The 26,019-nt window shown below is 34.6% G+C and overlaps 1 protein-coding gene across 1 annotated transcript in view; it reads left to right on the top strand.

Annotated features, from left to right (window-relative positions):
• Dgo (diego) overlaps window positions 1-26,019 on the top strand; it is a 104,429-nt gene that overhangs the window by 54,004 nt on the left and 24,406 nt on the right. Inside the window, exon 2 of the mRNA XM_049847857.2 lies at window positions 2,502-2,811. The gene's annotated coding sequence lies outside the window, so the exon portion shown is untranslated. The remainder of the gene's footprint in view (window positions 1-2,501; window positions 2,812-26,019) is intronic.

Here is a 26,019-nt window from a genome sequence, read left to right as displayed (position 1 = left end):
CTCGTATACCGTGTTCGGTTGAGTTTGTAAAAAAATAAACGGTGCTTTTAGAACGGCTTGGTAGTTTAAGGTTAGGTTATATTGAAGGGTGATGGTGTATAAGTTCCTACGTGCCATTTTATTACAATTATGGGTAAACTTATTGTTTAACTTTAAGTAAAGTTATCAAAGTGTAAAAATATAGAGCAGAAAACGTTCAGTTTATTTTTCATTGTCATTGTTTCATTTCATTTGTCTTTATTTTATTTTACGACCAGTATAGTGACACATGATACCTTCTGTATCTGAACAGCCAATAAAAATCTGTCAATACTTTAATCCTATATGCACATTATAAATCTTACCTTTTTATCTCATTACCATATTAACACCTTAGAATATTAAGCTTGTTTATTAGGAATTAAATTAGTATGCAATCAACACTTCTGTGTTGTTTTGTGAATCATCTGAATATTATTTACGAAGCGCACGCGCACCTGAGTATCGCAGGCCAGGAACTATAGATAAGGGAAGCCTGCTACTTGATTTGATAAAGGCTTTATTTCCTGAAAAGCTTAAATTGTTGTTGATGTTTTTTTTTTGTAAGCTGAGAAAAAGGATAGCGGGAAAGCTTTTTTGGAAAGCGTGAATATGAGATATAGGTTTATGATATGGTAATATTTATGACAAATATACATGTTTCTGGAATGAATGATTAACACAAATAGACTCAAATGATTGTTAAAAGAGAGGTCTGTATTAAACACGAAAACGAAAGAGGTCTGTATTAAAATGGGCGGATTAGAATGACCATTAAAAAGGAAAAAGGCATGAAAAATATAACACATTTCGTACCCTTTCTTGGTCGTTATCCTTTATACATAGTTAGAAACAGATTAGGCAGTTGATGATGATTGATGCCATAATCACAAAGCAGGATTATTTTACTTTACCATGGTTTTTTCCACAAATTTTACTCCACTTATTATAAATTTAAGTAGGTGCTATTTTACACTGCAAGAGATTGTACAGTCGGCTTCAAAAGCAGCTAAAATCTAAAACTCGTATCGTCATAACTATACTGGATATTCATCTACTATTCATCTACTTTTTTTTAAGTTTAGGATGAAGTAAGTCGTGGCATTGGTTTTGATAAGAAATTATGACCTTTACGTTGTTAGGTACTTATGAAATTTTATATAATTTTGACGCTGACCGTACAATTACTTCTTATACATATAAGGTAAAGGTATAAGTTTACGAGTAAGATACCTTATTGCAATTCCCAGCGTGTACGAAATCGATATTCGATACGTAGTCGATGCTCGGCTATAAAATATCGATATAGCGTTCTGATATTGATATGAGGCGCAGTGTAGCAGTTGAGAATATCTACATATTTTGTTAAACAATACGTATAGGTATAAAACTGTTCTGGTTGCAGTTTACGCAAGTAACTTTGATCGGCTAATATTAAAATGAAGGAAATCTGCCTTGTTGAGTGCCTGCCTATTTATAAAGAGGTTTTCTAGTTGATGACGAGAAATACGACCCAGCTTGAGTTGATTGTAATCCTAGTGCCATAACTGAATATAACATGATATTATTATGTAGTAAAAGGTACCGATAATCACCACTGAATTGACAAAAGCATTTTGTTTCTTTAATTATTATCTTAAATGCTTGCGACCGGACCTTTGCGAAGATTACTGAGACATAAAACTACAAATTATCTTCCGATAAAAAGATTTTTCCCATTAATTCCACCATAAACTATCAAAAAATTACGCAAATTACGTCCACAACAATTTCCCAAGAATGTATTTAAAGATGGAGTCAAAAAACTGTGGTCCATCTCGATGTCACCGTCACGGCTGCTCACTGAGTGATTTAACTGTGACAGTCTGACAGATTGACAGCTTGACAGCCAGCCATTATCATAGGCAGTTTGTGGTTTGTTTGCCGTTGTCATGGCAACCGCTGATGGCCGCTGTTAGCTTTAATATGGGCTATTAATTTATTGAGAGAAGAGGTGATTAGAGTGTTTTTATAGTTTTTTGTTCTTGGAGCTGTAATATCACGCCAATAATAACTGGAAATCTACAATACTTTGAAGTTGTGCATATTGTACATACTGTAGAGTCACTCCAAAACTAGCTTTACTAAGTGTGTCTAGAAATACCGGTTGCATAGTGCCTCCAAAAATAGCGTAGATAATAAAGGTTAAAAATACAATACAAGTTTTTCAAACTCGCAACAGCTGACAAAAAGATACAGAAAAATTGCGTATTAATGAGAACCATAACATTTGTCATTGCTTTTCAATATAATCGATTAGCACTTGTAACATTAAAGTTTATTTTAAGAGCAAGTGTTTATCTCCCACACACATACATACATACAACTGAAACTAGCAAGACCCGATTGTTGCGAGCCTTCATAAAATTACAAATCAACTTTTTTACCAAAAGCTTTCGCTCGTCATCAAAGTTGTATACATTAATCCTGTCTTTCTGTCGCAGGGACTTATGACAAACCCTGCAGGAGGGAGAGAGACAGCGATAGCAGACGAGGTGCGCAAGCGCAGCGTCCGAAGCGCCTCGCCGCGACAGTCGACGGAAACCCCCGAGCGAGACAGTCACGTCGTATCAAACTAAATATTATTTATTTTTATAATATTTCCTCATAGCAAGTGCCAATAGTGAAGTGTGTGTTAACTGTGTACTTTGTGTGTTGGATGTGTTGTGTACTTGTGTACTGAGAGTGCAGTGGTGTGTTGTGTGTACCATCTGTCGTGTCGCTTCACGGTGATGATTATTGGATTTGCTCGAGGTATGGTGTTTTGTTTTATTATTTTATTTATAGTTATATCATATAAGCCTTAAAACAATATTTTTCACAAGATACTTAGAAAAGAATATAAGAATTGGTTCTCTTGTATAAAATATGTAGTCCAATTTATCATGGCCAAATTCCTAGAACATTAACAAACGAACAAAAAATACGAAATATTACAACAAGTACATGAACGAGTTACGAAGCCGAAATTGTTGAACCGAAAAAATCTCTCACATCAACGTTGTATTAATAATAACGATCATTAATCATAACCGCGATAAAATCGTTAACGACAATAGATCGTTAAGGCGTAAACATCAATGAAATACGGACCTTGATGATACGGCCTTTTAAAAAATACGGTATTTGAAATACGTAAAAAAGTCTCGCGTATTTTGAGATGTTATCTAAGAAAAGACATCAACGCGCTCGCACTTAAAGTTCTCAATAATTTCTTAAGATATTTCCTTATAGAAAGTCTTCTTATCTTGATAATCTTAACAGTTATTGTTCTAGTTACCAATCTTATTTGGGTTAACTTATATTATTTAAAAAGGTATATGTTTGTGGCATGTTTTCAATATAAGTAGAATCTTATAAGACAGGCTTTTCAATAAAATATATACTCTACTCTTATCAAAGCTATAACATTTCAAACGATTAAAATCCCTTTTAAACTGTTTTACGACTACTAAATTGAGATGTTAAAAATCCCACAGTTGGGTTATTTCTGGCATATTTTAAGCAAATCTCAAATAACCTTTTAATATCTTATTTTAAAACACGAGAATACTTAAAAGTGGATATTAGCATACCTCCGGCGTTTCATGAAGCCATGAAAACGTCAATGTCGCCAATAAATGCGATAACGATACGAATACAGCCTTATTTTACAACACAGGACAAAATGAACTCTATACCCAATGAAATAAAACTTAAAATCGCATAAACTAGATAAAGATTTTGTATGCAAGTCAAGTTTTGCAAAATTGATATTAAAATTGTAAATTGTTGTAATTTAGACTTTGTTTGTATAGTATTAAGGTTGTAAAATCAATATGGAGTGGTTATAGTAGAAGATAGTGTTTAGTTTTTGTAGTTTTGTTTGTTTTAACAAATGCTGCGATGTTTCCGATGCGATCTATCTGCGGATGTAATGTTAGGTTATTGCGCATTCATGAAACTGATATTTTAAAGGAAGGCTGTGCTCAGTGCTGTTGTATTGTGTTTAAGTAATGTGCTGTTTGATCCGTGTTTTGTATTGTAATGGACAAATAAATTCAACCTTCTTATTGAGTGAGCTGCAGGTTAATTCCCTTGACGAACCTTAGTATCAGAGTTTTTGCAAATAAATTCAGTACAAATGTGCTAATACTATAGACAAAAGGGTGATAAGAAAATTGCAAAATGAAGCAAAAGTGTATTTTGGTGTTTTGATAGCAGACGCGATAATCTGTTTGTGGTTAGTGCGTATGACTAATGAACTTCCGTAGGTTTGATTCAGGAACGTACATTTTCTATGTAGAGTTTAGCACCACGTTTGATGATGATGATATCTGTTATACCTCAACAGACCCATTTTTCCACTCCTTTAAATCTTGAGCACCAAGTTGATATCTGGAAAAGTATAATGTATACATATCATGTAATATCTGGATTTGGACCCCAAAAAGCTGTTAAATCGTAATGCATGTCTAGCCTATGTCATCATAAGCTGAGTTATTCCCAATTTGTCATTAGTACCGATTGGTCACCAACTATTTTTTCCATACACCAAGTCCCAATTGGTCATTCGAGCAAAATAAATAATTTAATATTTAAATTTTGAGTTCCGATTCGTCACCCGCATAAAATTTCACGTATCAGAGTACCGTCAGAAATAAAAGTGTTAGAAGAAATTTTAAATGAAAAACTTCGATGTAGGTAAAGGTATAGCTCTCATATAAATATAATAAAATTTACATTAAAACACAGGTGAAGACAACTTGGGCATTTTATAAAACCGAAAATGTGACTCGATACTTTTTGTGTCGGTAACAAAAGTACCAGGGGCCCATAACTAGCAAAGAGATTGTATACATAAAAATGATGAATGATGGTGTAGATTGGTATGTCTATCTACAATTAGGAAAAAACGTAAAATCCTGACACTCTTGACTGCTATACTCCTTTAAGGTATGCGGTCCTAGTACACGGTGGGCAGTTCCATGGACACTCGTTGATTGGTATATTACTCATCTGATTTATGCGATCCTGGTATTTTGGTTTTGGCCGTGCGGTGTGTGACGCCGTTGAAATCGCGTTTTTTATTAATAGCGTCTTGCCATATTCGGAAAAAACATAACCAAAATAAATAAAAAAAAACATATTACAATATTGTAAAGCTTATCTTGTTGACAGTACTTTTTACAAAATAAAGTACGGATGACCAATTGGGACTAAGCAAAATAAAATATTTTATTGAATGACCAACTGGGACACGTTTTTTATGGATGCCAAATCACTAAAATGACGAATCGGGCATAACTCATAAGCTTTGGGCAATAGAAACTATCACACACATATTTTCCCCTACTCTCAAAAATCAACAGTAACCTTTACGTAACTTCCTTGTGTTTATCAGAGTAAAGTTAAGCAAGTTAAGTTCATTACTAATCCGCTATCGACAGCCAATCGCGCGGCGCCGAGCACAGCGACCGCCCACGACGAACGCCTTCCATTTACATAACATATCACAAACATAGCATTATTTATATAGAACCTGATAAGGAATCACTACCTTTCCAATTTGTAACTGGGTATAATACCCTACTGTTGCAGACTATTGTCAAGTCTAATTGGCAACTTTAAATATATATCATATATATACATATTTCTGTTATATCTATCTATTATATATACATATATATATATATATATATATATTATATTTTATTTGTTATTGTTTTAGGTATTATTATTTTATATACATAGTGCACCAAAACTACCTGCAATATGGTTATTTCCTTTTTGTCACAATCCATCCAAAGGTTGTCTGTAAGAGATCGCTTTTAGCGATAAGACCGCCCATTGTGTCACCAACTTCACAATTTTTGTTTATTCTTGTTGTTTTTTTTTAATTGGTGTGCATAATAAAGAATATATCTATCTATCTATCTATCTATCTATGTATGTATGTATGTAAATAACTGTGGGTATATAGGTGACGACAGTATTACACAATAGGTTCTGCATTAGCATTTTCCAACGTACTTCTAACACTTTCTTACGAGAAAGTATGTATAAACAATACACAGATGCTCTCTTGGTCTAAGGGAGACTACCGTGCATAGAGTCATAGATTTGATTCCTGGGTTAAGCAAATAAGTTTCACCGAGAATTCTGGAGTTTGGAAGTTCGCTGTGAGAAAACCCACTCGTAATTTCACTGTCTAACTTTACATTGTTCAAAAAATATTCATATTCTGCATTAACTACTCTATCAAAGAAAAGTAGATTCCTACGTCTGTTTAGACACTCAATCAAGACAACTTATGGATGGATTTATTTGCGGATTTTAGCCATTTACCTTATTCAAACCTTTGACCACTATTAAGAAACGTCAAAACAAATGAATCACCAAACATTAACGGAGCCATTAAATGTATATTTAATTGATCTATTGCATCTTATTTAATTAAATCTGACAGTTCAAAGTTTGACAGATTTTATCTCAAGACACGTGTATATCTTATTTCTGCAGTTTTTGGACCGGTTCGTTATTTTAAAATTAAAAAACGAAGTCATTTCTTCGTCAAGAATTCTATTTACGACTTCATTTTAGCATTTTAATGTTTTATCTTGTCAAAGTGTGGCACATTAAAAGTAATAGCTTTTGGAAACACTTTCTCTCAGACGCATTACATACCGCCATTCATTCCAACTTAATTAATTTATGTAATAAAATAATTGTAGCGATTTCGATTATAACTTGATGGAATTGATGAAAGCTAAAGTAAAAACGTTATTCAATTATTTCTATCTCTGTTTCCCCGCGGTTTCAACCACGTCCCGGGAGAGCTTCCCTAATAAGTAGATAGTAGAATATAGCTTGTCTTACTCGGCAACAACCTTGGCTATCCAAAAGTGAAATAGGTAATTTTTCAAATCAGTTCAGTAGTTTGATGTCTCTTAGGATGCAAACAAACATAAAATGTTTCCTCTTTATTATATTAGTATAAATAGTATATAGATAACATGAAGTAGTTTCCTGAGAATACAATCGAAACCGCGGAAAATATCTATCTATCCAACCGTGGAGATAGTTACTAGTTACATAAATACATACTACTCACCTATTACTTTTTCTCCTACTTAAAAGAATGTGTATACGTTACGTAAGTAAGTACGTGAGTAGAAGTTTTTGTTTATAAGTATTGGGGGGGGGAGGCAAAGGTCACTCGGCAGCTGGGAGTGCACCTGCATCCTGACGATGCTGGCACGATGCAGAGGACGTTGCATTGTGTACGCAGGCTTGGGTTGCTTAAGGATATAGGATGCGGAAGTTGGTGGGACTTGAGAAACTGATAAATAGTAAGCTGTATTTAAGCTGAAAAGATGAGACCTTTGTAAATTAATTTTTAAAACGATTTAAAGTAAATTAATTGGTTGGACGAAGGGATAAACACACATTTTGAAGGCTATTTTGTGTTAATGATTTAAACCGATGCTCTCCTCCCTAAAGGGGGATGAGGTAACAGTAATAACGCTCGCAAACAAGACTATAATTTAAAAAAACCGCATCCAAATTGGTCCATCCCTTTAAAAGCTACGTTGCAACAGACAGACTCACATAGCGGTCAAGCTTATAACACCCGTGTTTTAGCTTCGGGGATGTAACAAACTAACCAGTGTGCAAACTACAACAATACAAAACACAAAAGCAATTCCTCCAAATTAAAAGATAAATCTATTAACAAACAAACATTAGTTCCGAGCATGTAACTCAATTGAGCGATGGTCGCGATATGCCTCCACAATAGACCCGCCATTGTTCACTCAGACGGTTAGTAAGGCTGCGCGCGCGCACGGTACACTCACGGATTTACATACAGATGCAGATAATACCCGTGACTTTCTTGACACTTGTTAGAAAAGGTGACCTTTGTAGGTTATATAAAGATTTTTTAGTGGTTTAGAAGTCGGTGGCAAAATAAACACAGTAGAAACCTTAAAACTAACTTCTAGAGCAAGGATTTTTATGTAAATAGTTTCTTGATTTGGTTAAGTAGGCAGAATAATAAATTATGGAATTTAAGACTTGTATTTATGTAAATTTTTATCGGAATTATATTAGATTCATGATAATTGGGTAGACCAGTTATTAAATATGTCAATTAAATAGTCCTTTATGTTTTAATCAGTTACTTCAGAATTAAGACAGTCCAAAGTCTATCCATCTATCGATAATACCATTATTTACTCTTCAAACTCAGTTCTAAGATTCTAAAACTAAACAAACAAAAGCTCAATCAAAAATGCACATTTGGTAAATTGCATAAGGTCTAAATTCGTATAACAAAATTTGTTATTAGCTCAATAAATTGAAAGCCCCATTGTGTATCAGGTTCGTTAAAGCCATGCCCTGTTTGTTTTGGAGAGAGCTCCACTAGCTTATATTTGCATTCATTATATATGTAAACGTGGCTTTGTGTTATTATGAGAAATCGAGAGCGCTGGATAGATGATAAACAACTAAATTCTTTGATGCTGACTCTGAGAGATCACTGACCTGCTAGGTCGTAAATTAAGACTGACACGTTTTTTCGGAGATGTGTATATTTACTTTTATTGGTAAATAATACATGGATGAATCTCGTTAGGTCCTTCTCGATATTCGAGGACCGGGGTTCGACTCTCATCTCTGCTAAAGTTTTGCTTCATTTACCTTGTGTAAGTTTTCAGTCTCGTCTGTCCATCCGACAATAAGCTTACAATGCTTGCTTGACGACTATAATTCTTTGGAGCTCGAATTTTAAACATTACCGCCCCATAATTAAAAATAGGGCATTATTTACCCTTTCTAAAATAACAGGCATTCTACTCTCCACCATCTGCACTTATACTTCCTTCATCAACAATAGCTCCAAGCTTTATTCCCCTTCAATCAACCCGCCCACTATTCACCAGACCTTACAAAACTTCACCATTATAGTACATTCATTTGTTTCTCCAATCATCCGGAACCCGCTGCGATCAGCTCCGCCAATTAATTCCAACTAAAACAAAGGCTTTTGAAGTCGGTCTGTTCCCCTTTAGAGTGCATACAGACTACAAACTTTTAGTCGCCCTATAGTTTGTTTGGGCTCATAAAACAGTACTAAGATGAATGGTACTACGCTTATTACAAAGATCAGGTACTAAGCCGGTATCAGACCGACTGAAAACTTTGATTAAATTCACGATTTTCTTAAAAGAAAAAAATCCAACCACCTGCACCGGGCCAACAGTCGCCCGACAGTTGTCCCGAGCCAGCTAAATTGTTATAACTTTTTAAGGAAAATCGTCATTCCTATCAAAGTTTTCAGTCGCTCTGATACCGGCCAAATACCTTATCTCTGTAATGTGCGTACTACCATTCATCTTCACACAGATTTAAGAGTCCGAACAAACTATCGGGCGGGCGACTAAAAGTTTTCAGTGTGCTTTTAGACTTTCACTTTTTTGTATGCATGTATGTAAGCAATGCGTGGTCGGGTACAATTGATAGTTATGGTTTATATTATTTAGTGGTATGGGGGTTTTATGGCAGTAATGCTATCCTGCAGGCTGTGCTCGGAGTACTAAAAAGAAAGGCGTGTCGAGATAAGTTTTATGCGAATGTTTGTAAGATAACGTTTCGCACGTGCTTATAAATTACTGAGTGGCTGTGTTTATTCTATGAGCGTTTTGTTTTTGTAGCCTTTAGATCTCGTACATGTTTATTCTTGGTTTTTTAAGGTTTGTTAAACTCATGAAAATGTAATGTAATAAATGATACCTTCAACTTTGATTTAAGAAAGAAGTAAAAAAATTAAGTACCTAGTATTAAAATAAAGCCAACTTTTGCATAATTAGTCTCGACCAATCTTTCAAAAATTCGACACTTATGCGAGGTTTTATTTAGTCATAACTCTTTTTCTGATATTTATGTAGCTTGATGACACAGACTTATAAAAACCAATAAATTACCCAAATACCTTGAAGCACAAAACACTCATAAACACCACACAAAACACCATTTCCCCCACATTATTTAGCCATAAAGTCACACATTATCCAGTCCAGAACAATTGCTCATAACCCCTTGTTCCCATAGCCCGAGATGCGAGATAGCCGCGCAATTAACCCATGACCCCCGTGCTATCCGCCATCACACAATGGCGATCGACTTTATGAAGCCTGGCTGGTCTATGTGATTATACGAGGAGTAGGTACTAGGATATTGATGGCTGAGCTGGAATTTAGAGCCTTGATGGTTTTCCTAATGTTCAAGTGGCTTATTGAATTTTTATAATGTTAAACTAAGATGGAAGTAGCGCTAGATTTGTCTGCATCAAAATAAAGGCTCCTTTATTAAGGTGTTTAGAAAAACTCGGTTTTAATCATTGATCTATGTGTATTAATGATTTAAATCTCGTTGGGTTTTTAAATTGTTATTATTTCAAAAATAGCTATTGAAATGAGTGCACAACTAAGTAAGCTAATTAGCTAAGATCAAAAACATAGCTTCTAAAAAGCGACAAAAAATTTACATAACTTAATCAGAACTAAGCCATAAACTACCTAGATCAGGAATGTACCTCGTAAATTATTTGACCTTACTGACCTCCTTCAAATTAGTATATTTAAGTAACAGTAGCTTCGCATGTAGCATTATTAACAAAAACCAGCTGACCTTGCTTGCCTCCCGACCTCGCCTATCAGCTCATTCATACCATATTACACTTATTTGCTTAAAAAACATTATTACCACACGATATCATTACCGAACTACAATTTAGATACTCGAAAAAACCTAAACCAAACAGTTTCAATATAATGGCGCGTATAAAAAACTGCTACTGGCTGTAAAGACGAAAAATATGTTTTTTTTTTCTCTGTATATTTTGTTGTGAACTCTAATAACTCTTGTATCACTGTTTCATTAAAATGTAGCATGCAATGTAATTGAAAACAAACATTATAATTTTCAACTCTGATTGTTTTTTTAACTGTGAAGCAATTTATTATTTCTTAATAACTTAAACTATGTAATGTATGTAGTATTGAGCAAGGTTAGAATGCACATTGGGCTGTGCACGGGTAATGTTACTTGAATGTACGCATCACGAATTTTAATTTACTAACTGATGCAATAAGGAATTCGTGCGTTTTAACCGACCTCCCAAAAGTTCTGAGTTCATTAGTATTTTGTATTTTTGGCTCTGTGACTTTTATGTTATCTAAAACAGGATTTAAGAGGTCAAGAAAGTTTGATAATAACTCGCTACCATGCTTCTGTTACGAATATAAAACTTGACATTTAAAATGATGTGGAATTTTTATAAATATACACGTAAATAACGTTTTAATTTTATTGCTTTACAGTCGTAAATAAAGTAGTTATGCAGTTGCTATGTTGAGTGTTCAACTTCTGTATGCTTTAGTGGTTTCCCGCTGTTTTATACATGACTTAAAGAAGTCAAACACAAACTTATAACTGCATCCAGGATCAGGATTAAATATCCTAGAAAATCAATCTCTATTGGTTCAGCCATTTCACCGTGATCCTGTAAAAGCGTAACAAATGAAATAATTTTTTTACTCACGTCCCGTGGATACTACTACCCGTTCTGGGATGAAATATAGCTTATGTTACTCGCAGAGAATTTTCAAAATCGGTTCAGAGGTTTTTGTATAAAGTTTTCCTTAGTCAATGAATACTTACCTTAGGGATTGTTCACACCAAACGTATTGTCCGCCGCTGACTGTGAGTATACTCACTGTCTGCCCCAGTGTGAACGTCGACTCAATCTGCAGTACGCGTACTCACCAAGCCGACAATAGGCTATAGCGTACGATGCGCTACATGTGTGAACAAAAGAATAGGCTCTTGTAGGTTCACACTAGATGCGTACGCTGAGCGGCTGACTATTCTACAAATAAAAGGGCTCAGTATTTGAAGTTGCTCGTAGTATTTTATAAACGATAAAACTAGCGTAATTTATTTTTTTCAAATCAGACGTTTTACTGATATTTCAATTAAATGATGCGCATTCAGATAGTTGCCATTTGCGAAGCTCTAGAGGAAGACGAAAATAATAAAAAGAAGAGATTGTGGGTACATCCCTTAAATTTGAAGAGAAGTTTTCTTGGTCAATTTCATACTTTATATTTCGAATATAGACTTTACCCAAATAAGTTCAAGAAATATTTTCGTATGACAGTAAAACATTCGATGAGTTACTATCTTTAATACGTTTAAGTTTATATAAAAGGGACACTAACTATCGACGTGCTGTACCGAGGCGCGGCGGTGCGTACGCGGCGGAGCGGCGCTATTCGGCAACTGCGTCCGCGTAGCCAATCCGCGTCCGCCGCGTCAGTCGCGTAGTAAAATAATCGGCCACTGAGAGTCAGCTACAACAGACGACGTAACAGCGTATAGTCGGTTCGGTGTGAACGACAATTTCAATATATATGGAAAAGCAATAAACTGCGTAACGCGCGCTCACAGTCAGCGGCCGACAATACGTTTGGTCTGAACGATGCCTTAACAAAAGCGCAGAGAATGTTAAGTAAATACGTGAACAGTGGCGCAGGCGCATGGCGGTCAGACGTAATATCCGTTCAGTTATGAGTGTGTAACAATGCTTCAATTTACTGTGACCGGACTTTTTTGTGCCTTTCAAATTTATTCGAGGTAGTCTTTTTAATAATATTCATATTAAGAGTATCAGCACACAGTAAACAGTGAGGCAATAGTTGGTAATATTTTTTAAGAACAGTAATTTAATAGGCTGGTATTTTTTTTTAAGAAAATCTTTTTCTATCAAAGTTTTTAGGCGGTCTGATACCGGCCTGGTCTTTATAATATGCATAAACAAACCATCGACCGACTAAAACTTTAGACAGTACTCTTAAAATTATTCCAATAAAATGTTTTTAAATAAGGACTTTTTACTTTAGTAATAGACCTGCTCCAAATAAACAGATTTCTGAATACTAATGTCATAATTTTCTGACCAGTTATGCTATAAATTCTCACATTAAACGGTTTATGAGTGAACTAAAAACACTGACATGTAATTAGCTTATGAATTGATACTTTCGAATGTAGCTCACATACAAAATCCCGTTGTGCCCATAAAACTGTAGTGGTTTATGTTGACAAAAAACCTTATTTGAATTTGTAAATGTATCTCTAGATAGTTTTAGAATGTGTGTTGCGATATAGTATTATAGGAACAAAGCAGTTCGCCCACGCGAGGCGCTTACTATGGTATTACTAGCCATGTGTGTACGCTACCATGGTTACCAGCTCAGAGTATTTAAACAACAGGAGATGGCATAGCCTTACTTTCCTCTCTGCCAAGGTACTGTATTCCATTTGAAGAGGCACTTAACTAAAGGTAAACAATTTTCATAGGAATTTTTACGCAAATACTTTTGATACAAGTAAATTATAGCTTAAAGCAATGATTCAATTGATTAGGTAACTGCTGTTACCTATTTATTACACTTAAATTAGCTGCACTTTATTTTTAAGTGCCTTGATGTCCAAAATAAATGTATAAATAAAAAAAGTCTTATCAAGATGGTTTATCTTTTAATAAGTTCTTATTCAGATGGAGTATTAAAGACCACAGCTCATACTCGTATGTGATCTGATTGCCGACATTATTGCAGATCTATGAGTGAGCTGTCGCTGTTTCTATGCGTCACCTCACCCTCCACGCGTAAATTAGTCAACTTGTTCTCGTATATTTTGTTCATGGCGGTTCCTGTTGGTTAATGCTCTATGGTTACCAGCGGTTACCAGTGGTTATGCAGTAATGCACCGTTACCGCGGGTTGCGTGGCGATGTGCGCGCGTGTGGTCCCATGTTTTTGGACATTTTGATACAGGAATGTATGTTATATGTTGTTGATAAGCAAATGTGTTGGAAAGGTGATAAGGTAATTTATTCTATTGCTTAATAAGTACTGGTTGACATGAGTTAATAGCTGATTTATTTGGCTGATAGAGTCGCTATTACAAGAAAAATATGTTTTAGGAAACATATTTTCTTACAATGTTTTAAACTCTACTAACGACTTGTTTCTTTCTAATCCATGTTAATAACTCAAGCAATAAAATAAATATCCAAAATATAATAACTATGTGGTTCCATAAGAATAAAATATAATAATAATCCCATACAAAACCGATCATAACAGACATTAGCTATGTAGCAATTATAAGATATTCGAGTCATTAATAACTGGGCCACATTCTTTCGTTAAAAAAACAGTTAAATCTCATCCCAACTCTGTGGAGATTAGGGCTGAGTGTAACTTGTTCTGTTATTCATTTTAAAAGTCACGTAGGAGCAGTATTTAGTTAATATTTTATAGAGCATATTACTTTCATTTACTCATTTTATATTATATCAACAAACTTATTAGGAATTAGGAAAGATTTAGAAGTTGCGCAAAAAGTCAAATGGCTAACTTCACAAAAGCATATAGGTAAGGTATAGCCTCAATGGCACTTTGTCTCCAACTTAGCTGAATGAATGACCAACAAACATTTGCATTTTTATGTATAGTTCTATCATATTGTAAAGCTTGTTCACGTAAATCCAGTAGCAGGATGCGTAATTTCAGCTGAGCCAAGCTCGTTTTTTACATTTATGTAGAGCAGGTCCCACTCAGCCAGCCCTGCAACTCATAACTTAGCGCCAGTATTCCAAGTGGCACCCACTTCACGGTAATACGCCGCACTCGTGCGAACTTCACTCTTCAGCATCTCGCCAGGTTGTAGACTCGTCTAATATTGCTATGTTAAACGTGTTGAAGGTAAATTGCTGTGTGGCTTGTGAAGAGTTCTGTCTGTTTTACTTGGTGTGATGTCATTTTGTTGGACATACCCCTAGTTGTAGTAAGATATAGGCAGACTTAGTTCGAGTTGGGACCAATTGTAATCATTGTATTTTTGTCTTTGGAAAATGATTTTGTTTTTTGTGTGGATTTCCTCTCTGTTTTGGAAAGAGCTGTAGGACCATAAAACGAAGTTTATGTTAGGATTAAGTAGTGTGGATGTGTATAATTTCAAGCATGGTGGTATTACTATACTTAAAGGGCTTGACTCTACTGAAATTAAAACCAATTATTGTCAGTGATACCTATTTTAACTGTGTTTTTTAATGATATGTAAGGAAGGCATGATGGAAAGAAGATATTAACGATCGTATCAAGTATGTCAACGAAGGGCGCCTATAAAATTGATACCATGAAAACTATACGCGATACGTGTTCATTTTATAGCTTCACCTCCAAAACACCAAAAACCAATAAATTTAATATTAATTTATACCCGAACCGTAACTGATACGAATCGTAAAACCGATTAAGTTGTAAATCGTACATTAGATACATTTTATTTGTTCGTGCTCACGTGAGGACCGGCCTTTATATTGTGTTGTGTGAACTAGCCCTAACGTCGCGTGACGAATAAAGATATTAAGCTAATTTATGGCTGTTTGTTAATTTTATAGTATTCTTAATTTGTTTGTATATGTCGTAGTTTGTAGTAAAAGTCGAAGTTTATAATACTTAATACATTCTTGGATTTTGTTTCTATTTGCATAGAAAAACTAATAGTTTTATTTTCCACGTGCGAGTTTAGAAAGTAGCGATTAGTTAAAATATTTTACTCGCATTATTACATACATCTATTTTAATACCCAAATGGCCTAAAATACTGCTTGACTATAGTCAATTGATTTATGCATCTTTTGTTTTTGTAGTGGAATGCAGGATTCAGCAGCTAGTCTCTCTATCTCTGCAATCCGGGTTTGTCATCCGTGCATTTGATGTTAATATGACCTTCCAATTATGATAACTGTGTAAAACATTACGCTAGTAATATTCTAGACTCAATTAGTATACAGACTCGAAATAGTTATCCAGGAAATATACATGACTATTTGTATTTTCAGCAAAAAACACCGCTTCAGCTGAATCGACAGCACCGTTTACAAAATTCGCGCTTCACAAACAGTAAAAGGAAGTATAAAGCAGTAAAAACAAAAGTATTGCCATATTATTATTATTTACAAATATTAAAAGAATAGTAAATATGACGCATACGCATCCTATATTTATTCACGAACGCGTACGCATTCCATTCGTGTTTTGTATAACAAAAGTATTTTTGCATAACTATTTGAAATCGTAAAGGATCGGCCGACGCTGCGCAGGATTCGTTGCTACGTAATATAGTCAATACATATTTATAGGCTCATTATAAGGTCGAGAGATGTTGCCAGGCGTCAAAAATTTAAGAAATATGGTAATATTTTAGATTAAAGTGTGAGATTGTGTAATGGAAACTAATGTTGATTTTAGAATATTAATTATGAAGAATATCGTGTGTTTTTGGACTTCTTTTTACTATACCTTTATTCACAGGGAGATTCGTGCTGAAAACGGTCATGTTTGTCAATTGTAAAACCAAGATTAATAGTATTTATCGAAGTTTAAAGGGTTTATCATAAAGCTACGCCAAGCTCTTAACTTTTATGTTTCTAAATTCATTACTACAAGCACAGTCAGTCCGCAAAAGCATAAGTTTCTTAGCTACAACACTTTCCTAGTACTTCCGCGAACTATTAACTATTTAAAACGTTTATTACACGAACAAATTACAAAATACACCCTTGATTTACCTTAAACAAAGCTTTACCCAACATGGTCAAGACACCGCTATGTGCCTACTAAATAAGATAAAATGCGGTAACCATGGTAACCTTAGAGCCTTAAAATAAACAGAGAGCTGTTAGTTTTGTCAACCGACTTCACAAAAAAGGAGGAGGTTCTCAATTCGGCTGTATTTTTTTTTTTTTTTTTTTATGTTTGTTACTCGATTTCTCAAAGACGCCTGGACCGATTTCAAAAATTCTTTTTTTATTTGAAAGGGTATGCTTGTCATTTGGTCCCATCGTCATCAGATCAGGATCTGATGGTGGAAACCCTGAGAAATCGAGGGCATCTCTTGAAAATTATTTTTTTATTTTATTTATTAGGGATAACAAACAATTACACACTTATTAAAAATCTAACAAAATGGTTAAGTAGTATACATCAGTGTGCAACTCACGACGTTATCCACAGCTGAAACAAATAGTAATGTACATCATGCACGAGTAGTTAAAACTAAAATTACAGACTATGAGAAACAGACAATTTTAAACAAGTGAAGCGAAGTAAAACATGAAAAGAAAAATATGTATATCTAAAGCAATGATTGACACTATCTTTTTATAGTTTTAGTGAGAACATTTCTAAATTGACTATGTGTAAAAGAAAAGTCTAAATCCAGATCCGAGGACAAAGTATTATAATTTTTTACCATGCGACACAGAGGCGCGCGCTGTCCAGCGTTAGTACGGCTGGAAGAAACAGCAAACAGTGGACGAGCGCGCACCCCGCGCCTATTGACGGTACGGGGAACTATATAACATAATTGATTAGTTATATCTGAGCAATCATACTTGTTGTTACACAAATCATATAGTAGCATTGTTTCTAGGAACGTACGTCTTGCCTGTAGGGTAGGAAGTTTATAGAAATCTAATAAATTTTCATAGGACATAATTTTGCGGTAGCACCGATAATGAGTAGCTTTAAGAAATTTGTATTGTACAGCTTCAAGATTTTCAATATATATTTTGTAATAAGGGTTCCATATCTGTACACCATACTCTAACTGTGATCTTACGAGTGATTTAAACAAGTGAATATAAGTATTACAGCGTTTAAAATCAATCATACACCTCATAACAAATCCGAACATTCGAAATGCGTTACTTATAATTTTATTGATGTGTTGATCAAGATGTAGCTTGCTATCTAGTAGTACTCCAAGATCCCTAACTGAAGTTACCTTTTGTAGTGGCACATTGTCTAGGTTATATGTCGTCTGAAATACATTTTTCTTTTTGGTGAATGTGACTGCCAAACATTTTGAAAAACTGAGTTGGATCTTGTTTCTTAAGCAGTACATAGAGAATCTGTTTAAATCTTCCTGAAACTTATGGCAGTCATCAATACTCTGTATTTTTTTGAAGATTTTCAGATCGTCAGCATAAAGAAGGAATTTAGAATATTTAAAACAATCGTCTATGTCGTTAATAAATAAGATGAACAAGAGGGGACCCAGTATAGATCCCTGGGGCACGCCGGAGGTAACCCTAATGGACGTCGACTCATGTCCTTTGATAACTACTTTTTGAGTTCTGTTTGAGACATAGGATGCGAACCAGCGAAGCAAGTCACCTCGTATTCCATTGTAGGCTATCTTTGTCAAAAGAAGTTCATGATCTACCTTATCGAAAGCTTTCCGAAAATCTGTGTAGACAGCATCAACTTGTATTTGTTTGTCCATACTGTTAAACAGGAAATCAGTGAAGGTCAATAGATTTGTTATAGTGGACCTTTTTTTAACAAATCCGTGCTGTTGTTTTATTATTACATTATTTAATATTGGACTAATTTCGTTATGGACAAGCCTTTCAAAAAGCTTCGATAAGGCAGGCAAAATAGAGATAGGACGGTAGTTTTCAATGTCGCTTTTGGAACCTGATTTATGAACAGGTGTTATATGTGCTTTTTTCCATATCTCTGGAAATGTGCCCTCCGATATACATTTATTAAATATGATATGAAGGGGTACACATATACTATCTGAGGTCATTTTGAGGTAATATGCCGATATCCCGTCAGGTCCGGGGCCCTTGGTGGTGTCCAGTGATTGTAGGGCCTTTAAAACTTTATCAAGGCTGAATGATATACTGCTCAATAAAGTACAGTCATCGTTATAGGCATTCGTCGGTAACCAACTATTTGAATCAAAAGTCGATTCCTCATAGACCGAATAAAAGAAATCGGAAAACATATTACAGATTTTTGTAGGATCACTAGCGCAGTTACCTTTATAGGAAATATTAGAGGGTATACCAGGATTACCCTTACGGTGTGAGATGTAACTCCAAAGATACTTAACGTTTTTATTTATATTATCCTCAACCGAATGAATATAATTATTGTAACTTTTTTTACATTCCGCTTGAAATCTATGCCTAAGCAAGGAGAATTGCTCGTAATCTGATATGTTGTTGTATGTTTTCCATTTTACCCAAGCGTTATTTTTGTTTTTAAACATGTGAATCAGCGACTTAGAGAACCATACGGGGAATTTCGTTGATCTCTTAATAGTTTTTGGAGCGTAATTCTTGATGGTGCGAAAAATAACATCATACAGTGCGTTTACTGAATCATCAGCTGACAAACCTTTGAAAACATTTAACCAATCAACGTTACACAACTCCTGATTTATTGAATCATAATCAGCTTTATACAAATTGTATTTCGTTAGTGTCGCCCGCGGAAGCGTTCGTATTAATGTATATTGGAAAGTTAAACAGAAAGGGGGGTGATAGCGATCCACTGGTAAAAGTTCAGACTGTGGAACATGCAAGCAGCAGTCGTGATTACTTATAGCCAAATCCAGAATGCGCTTCTTGTGGTTTCTCAAGGAATTAAACTGAAACGCATTGATTAGCGACATAAAATTTACCAAATGTTCACTAGCACATGAATTACTATCACAAAGCAATGCCTCGGAGTAGTTATTAGAGGGAAACCAGTTTACGTCCGGCAAATTATAGTCGCCAAGTAAGAATATTTCACTAGAGTTATACTTGTCAATATTAGTCAGCAGGCTTTCAAAATGTACGGCCTAGAAGTCGGTGGCAAAATTAACTTAAGGACATCCGTTAGACACCGACTTCTAGGCCGATGCACCTAAAATCATTATTTTTTTGGCTTTTTAGAGTTTTTGGAAGTCGGTTTTATTTTTTTTGTAAAAAGTTTTATTATGTTCCTATTTAGAAGATAAGTTAACATTGTTCTTAGAACGCACACGCTGTGACCAGGCTTTCGCAGTTGTTAACCAGTTTAGAAATAGGTGAAACATGTATTTTAAAATGGTCACTTGGATTTTATTTGTGTAGAAAGCATATTTTAAGACATAAGTATACTACTAAGACTGTATCACTATTTCGTACAATTTTATCTATGAATTAACTAAATACCAAGTTAGCTTGTTTTTAAAAGTGTCTTAATTAAGAAAGAAGAAGGTGTCTTGATTAAGAAATAAGAAGGTGGGGAAATCTGAATGCTATCCCGTGATAATAATAAAATAAACTGGGGTACTTCTGAATAAGTTTACCACTAATAGATAGAGGGATTGAAAACATGTGCTATATCAATTTATTCCTTGCTTTGTGTGCAAAAAAATCGGGAAGGATCGCTAGTGTAAATATTAGTAAGTGAACAATTATCATCATTCAACGATGTTTAAAAATGCTAGATGACAATCATCATTATCATCATCAGCCTATCGCAGTCCACTGCTGGACATAGGCCTCTCCAAGTGCACGCCACTGAGATGACAATCACTTCACACCATTTCTTATAGCTACAGTTTCACTTTTACACGTACTTACACGTACTTCCAAAAACTCTAAAAAGCCAAAAAAATAATGATTTTAGGTGCATCGGCCTAGAAGTCGGTGGCAAAATTAACTTAAGGACATCCGTTAGACACCGACTTCTAGGCCGATGCACCTAAAATCATTATTTTTTTGGCTTTTTAGAGTTTTTGGAAGTCGGTTTTATTTTTTTTGTAAAAAGTTTTATTATGTTCCTATTTAGAAGATAAGTTAACATTGTTCTTAGAACGCACACGCTGTGACCAGGCTTTCGCAGTTGTTAACCAGTTTAGAAATAGGTGAAACATGTATTTTAAAATGGTCACTTGGATTTTATTTGTGTAGAAAGCATATTTTAAGACATAAGTATACTACTAAGACTGTATCACTATTTCGTACAATTTTATCTATGAATTAACTAAATACCAAGTTAGCTTGTTTTTAAAAGTGTCTTAATTAAGAAAGAAGAAGGTGTCTTGATTAAGAAATAAGAAGGTGGGGAAATCTGAATGCTATCCCGTGATAATAATAAAATAAACTGGGGTACTTCTGAATAAGTTTACCACTAATAGATAGAGGGATTGAAAACATGTGCTATATCAATTTATTCCTTGCTTTGTGTGCAAAAAAATCGGGAAGGATCGCTAGTGTAAATATTAGTAAGTGAACAATTATCATCATTCAACGATGTTTAAAAATGCTAGATGACAATCATCATTATCATCATCAGCCTATCGCAGTCCACTGCTGGACATAGGCCTCTCCAAGTGCACGCCACTGAGATGACAATCACTTCACACCATTTCTTGTAGCTACAGTTTCACTTTTACACGTACTCGACACTGCTTAGTTCTATTATTTTAATTAAGTACTGTTTAGTATGTGTTACAGCTACTTATTAGAGCACGACGTTGTGAGAACTCTTAGGAATGACAATGAGGCCGCTAGAGGTCGCTACGTCTGAATTCTGCATAACATCACGAAATTATGTTGGGAAATAGTCGAATGAAAAATCTTGCTAAGTTTGTGGTATTTAGGGCGCTTTTTTGTAATCGATTTTATAAGGAGCTAGCTGTTTTCTTCGGTTTTACATGGTGAGAGGAAATTACTTTCCGTGCTCAGATCAAATATAGCCTTTATCAATCTGTAGGTACCAATCAGGGATATGCACATTTCCCTTCAGCGTCTTAATAGAGAAAGCAAACGATGAAGTAGTTTTTAATTTATTCATTCTATCCATAACACATCTTTGTACCTTAATGTACCTGTATACCTTAATGTAATATTAAAAAATTAAAACAAATGGTCTTAGAAACTATAACAAGTAATTTCGAATACATAGGTACTTTACGACAACTGTTTCTTTCAAAGATTTGATGACTTTACGTAAATTGAATTGCAGTGGTCATTCATAACATTATGCACTGACACGCACTCTTCAATCTTACAAGTACAAGCTTTAACAAGAAATCTTGCATTTATATTTAAATGTCTCTTTGTGTTAACAACTATGCTCGTAATATAACTAACTTTTAACAAAACTACGAGCATACCATGACTCTGTTTATGTAAAGTACAATAATAATAAACGAAGGTTTATTGACGTATAACTTAGTCTGCGACTTATTTTAGTGCGAATAATGTTATTAATCTAACTGTGAAGGCTTTATGCTATTTGTATGCAAGTAGACGACTTGTGAAAACATAAAGGTGAGAAAATTATACAAGTCCAATGCATAAAACGGAAAACATGGAATAATCACGAATACATATTTAGCATTTAAAAAATCATTTCTTGAAAATACTAAGGATGAAAGTGATTCTAAAAGTCTAATCATTACCTCAGACTAAAGGGTATTTGATATCCCAGTCTGAATTACTCTCTGTATCAGAATAAAATATAACCTTTGTTACACGGGAAGAGTGTAGCTTTCCAAGAGTAAAAGAGTTTTTCAAATCGATTCAGTAATTTCGGATCCTTCAGAGTACAAACAAAAAAATGTTTCCTCTATGTACGTTAGTTTAGCATAGACAAAACAAAACAGCGAAGCCAGCAACATGTGCATTATCTACAAACAAACTCCCCACACAATAGAACAATGACATTCCATCAATCTAACATCAAACTAATGCATAACGTCAATAAACTATCTCGCTGCGATTCACATGAAAAAACTCATTAAAATGTCTGCGCGCGCGCAACCACGCGGAAGCCTCTCTGATTGTCTATGCTCGGTAAAAACAATGATGCGCTATTTAAATTGACACTCGGAGGTGATAAGCTCGCATTCTTGATGGTGAGTGATGGATCGACTTCTATTTGCATTGTTTAGTTTAAAATGTACCGTTAAATAGTTTTCTAATACTTATCGTGATCGACTGTAGTTAGTTATTAGATAATCCTATATAACCGTATATTATAATAGTAAAAGTTTATGTATGTTTATTGATTTTTGTTGTTGAATGACATGAATGACAGCTACAATAGCTGACGCATCAGAAAAAAACATATATGGTCTTCCCTTTATTCTCATGCGGGAAGTAGTTCCCTCAGGATGCGGGTGAAACAACGAGCGGAAGCTATTACTATGATATAAAAGTAAGCTTAGTTTTACAATAACTTTATAGGGGATTTAGCTATAAAACAAATTCAATAGAAAAATCACTTTATTACTAAGATAAGACGCAGCAACTATAATTTAAAATATTACAATTATATCTTTCTTCCTTCATTGCAATGCGATCCAAGATCAATTAATTAAGCGATCAGCCTCCAATCATTTACTATAAAACAATTAAACTAGGAAAGAGCAATAGAACTAACCGTTCTATCTTAATAAAGGAAATAGGGTATCTGTATCTCTACCCCGGATACACAGTTATCTAAAGCATCTTAAAAAGCTAGACGTATGGAGGTATGGTTTTCCGGAACCCATAGCGGCCGTAAGAGAGCCCATGAATAATGTATCTGTGACAATTAACGCGAGGGAATGTGGCTGGATTGTTCCCTGCTGGGAACTGGGAACTGGGAGCCCAGTATATCTAACCTTCTGTGTAAAATATGTGATTAATCTCTTTATTAAGAAGATTATATGGTTTTCCAATTGAGTATTAACGATTGGTTAATTATTTAGCTGCTTGGTAAAAATACTTCAAAAGACATTTTAAGTATGTTTGCTTCATTTAACCAATTCATAAATTGGCTGCCTATTCGTTTGTGGTATTTAAAACATCATTACTGAGACTCATGTTTTATTCTATATCTATGTTTTTAAGTGTTGAATATATTAAACTTTTTGTCAATCGCAATTAACCCAAAAAAAATAAAGTCACGCTTATAATCCTGGTTTAAATGTCATAACAAAACCGAATGTTTGTTGTGTTACGACACTGCGCACGAGTTGAAAACTGATTAGCATACTCAAACATAGGTACTTTGTTGTTTAAACAAAACTATATTTACTTTAGCACCCACGTATTAAAGCACAAAAGGGACTTTTTGTTATAGGTGTTAGTGGCTTAAACGAAAGGAAACAGCGAGATTATACAAAAAAGAAGCCAAAATATTAAAATATCGTCTTTTATTATAACTAAGACTTCTGATAGGTCGAACTACATAGTTATATTTTATGGAGTTTCATGCCGGTCTTTCTCCATAAGACCCACTCCTTGGAACCATGCAACTACCTTGTACATTTCGTATGCACCTGTATTAGGTCTTTAAGGAATAAAAACCTTTGACTTTGAACTATTAATACACATGTAAGTTACCTCTACCTATTTGTAGAAGAAGTTTCCGCCAGAGAAAACACTGGCGGAAACTTCTTCTTCCTCCTGTGCTATTCCCAAAACTACTAAGTATATTATAAAATCGCTGTCGCTACCTCTTACCCCCGGCACCAGCTTTAGCAATGAGGTTGTAAATCAGCGACAGATGCGAATGTAGGTGAGTGCGCGGTGGGCGTGACACCCGGAACTCACACGCAACACATCCGGGTGAACTGTGCTACTACCTGGTACTTGGGTACTTGGGGTACTTACACAGAACTGTGGACATTTCACGCCTTGTTGAGCAATTTGCTATAATGATGTAATTGCTGGTCAGAGTAAAAAAAACTCAACTTTTAGATTACTATCAAAAGTTGTTAAATTACTCATAGGTAACATCATGGTACAAAAAAAATATTTACATCAGGGGCTTCTTTAATATTTACTGGAATACTAACTTACTTTTAGCTATTCGAACATGACGTAATGACATCCAACTGTGATGTACGGCGCTACATCGATTTAATGAATGTCTCAGAACAAGATTTACAAGATGATCTGACGTCTCGAAAAGGTTAATTTATGTATAGAGAAGATATGCAACATTCTTTAAATCCTATCCTACTTATATTATAAAAGCAAAAGTTTGTGTGTTGATGAATGTATACCCATACTTCCGTTTGTTCCTCTTTCCCCAAAGAGGCAGGAGGCGGGTAAAACAGCAGGGAATGTAGTTAAAGAAGAAAGGCAACTTTTTGCATTGACAATAAATGAAAAATAGAGTAGAAGATCAATATTTTATTTAAAATGGAGACAGTTTACTAATTACCATACAAATGTAGTAAAGGTGCATGAAGTTTTCCCAAAAAATACCTTCAAGAAGAATTACAAAAACGATTTAGTTATAAAATCATGGATATCTGTTTCATCTCCACCCGCAGCTATCAATATAAACAGAGACCACACAAGCGAGAGTATTAGCATAGCAATAGTAATGTAATCGCACCATATATCCTTATATTATATGTTACACGTTTAACGTGAACAGGACACCGTAACATGTTTGATAACATAAGTATAGTTGGCTAATATGGCGGCGACGCAAGTGGGGACATTTGTCGATATCGCATATTTTGTCTTATTAAACATTTTTGATAAATAACCTATCAAAACAATTTAAAAATTAGATCTGATTCTAAAAGCATATTATTGCTATCAGCAAAGCATTTTGACAAAAAAATATGATTGCGCCTGAAAATATTTCTTTCATTTTATAATTTAATAATTGATACTTTCCTACTTTTATAAATTCCTATGAAATCTGTCAAAATGCATTAACTATTGAAGTTATTATTACAAAGAAAATAAACATACGTGTTTAAAAAAATCCGACACAAAACTTTCTTAAACACGTTTCAGATGTCTCTTTAACTAATTTCTAACAACACTGTTAATTTTGTCCAATTATCTTGTCACATGTTTGATTGTCATTGAACATGACACAATCTCATTAAAATAACGACGTGGAAATAAAATAACCTGACAATAACTTCCCAATAAGATTTGTAGAGGTGTAATAAATTATAATTAGTTTATCGATACATTTATTTTTATCGTGCCCAGCCCTAGTGGTGGCTTGTAGTAGTATTACATGCGGGTGTCAGGTGTCGGTGTCAGGCA

Source organism: Helicoverpa armigera, chromosome 18 (genome assembly GCF_030705265.1).
Source record: "Helicoverpa armigera isolate CAAS_96S chromosome 18, ASM3070526v1, whole genome shotgun sequence".
In the NCBI taxonomy this organism is placed as follows: domain Eukaryota; kingdom Metazoa; phylum Arthropoda; class Insecta; order Lepidoptera; family Noctuidae; genus Helicoverpa; species Helicoverpa armigera.
This window is presented reverse-complemented; position numbering and strand designations above follow the sequence as displayed.